Genomic DNA, 1021 nt, shown 5'->3' with positions numbered 1-1021 from the left:
GCAGCAAGTGTGTTCCTAATTTCTGCAAGTGTTAATCATGCAGTTGTGTCCAACTCTTTGCAACTCCATGGACTATAGCCCACTAGGCTCCACTGTCCATGGGATTCTCCAGGCAAGAATACTGGAGTGGGCTGCCATTCCCTTCTCCAGGGGATCTTCCTGACCCAGAGATCGAACCCAGGTCTCCTGCATTGTAGGCAGATTCTTCACTGTTTGAGCCACCAAGGAAGACTATAACTTTCTAAATTTACATATAAATCAACATTAAGTTAAAAATTCATTTTTCTTTGGCACTAGCCACATTTCAAGTGCTTAATAGGCATACGTAGCTAGTGGCTACTGCACTGCTGCTGCTGCTACTGCTAAGTCGCTTCAGTCGTGTCCGACTCTGGGCGACCCCATAGATGGCAGCCTACCAGGCTCCCCCGTACCTGGGATTCTCCAGGCAAGAACACTGGAGTGGGTTGCCATTTCCTCCTCCAATGCATGAAAGTGAAAAGTGAAAGTGAAGTCGCTCGGTGGCGTCTGACTCGTAGCGACCCCATGAACTACAGCCTACCAGGCTCCTCCATCCATGGGATTTTCCAGGCAAGAGTACTGGAGTGGGTTGCCATTGCCTTCTCCGGCTACTGCACTAGAGAGTGAAAATTGAATTTTTCCATAATGGCAGAAAATTCAATTGGACAGCACTGGTTTTGCATATGAACATAGTAGTATGTGGGCTTCCCTGGTGGCTCGGTGATAAAGACTCTGCCTGCAGTGCAGGAGCTGCAGCTAAACCAGCAGGTTTCCCTGGGTTGGGAAAATCCCCAGGAGGAGGGCATAGCATCTCCTCCAGTATTCTTGCCTGGAGAATCCCATGGACAGAGGAGCCTAGCAGACTATAGTCCATAGGGTCCCAAAGAGTGAAGTGACTTAGCATGCATCCAGGTATAGTAGTAGGTGATTGAGACAGGTGGAGGATAAGATTGTTAGAGGGAGCTAGGTTAAGGAGCTGATTGGACATGACGTGGAAGGACGG

Source organism: Bison bison, unplaced genomic scaffold, assembly GCF_000754665.1.
Source record: "Bison bison bison isolate TAMUID 2011002044 unplaced genomic scaffold, Bison_UMD1.0 scf7180017851926, whole genome shotgun sequence".
NCBI classification, from domain to species: domain Eukaryota; kingdom Metazoa; phylum Chordata; class Mammalia; order Artiodactyla; family Bovidae; genus Bison; species Bison bison.
The sequence above is the reverse complement of the archived record's forward strand: the minus strand, read 5'-3'. Positions refer to the sequence as shown.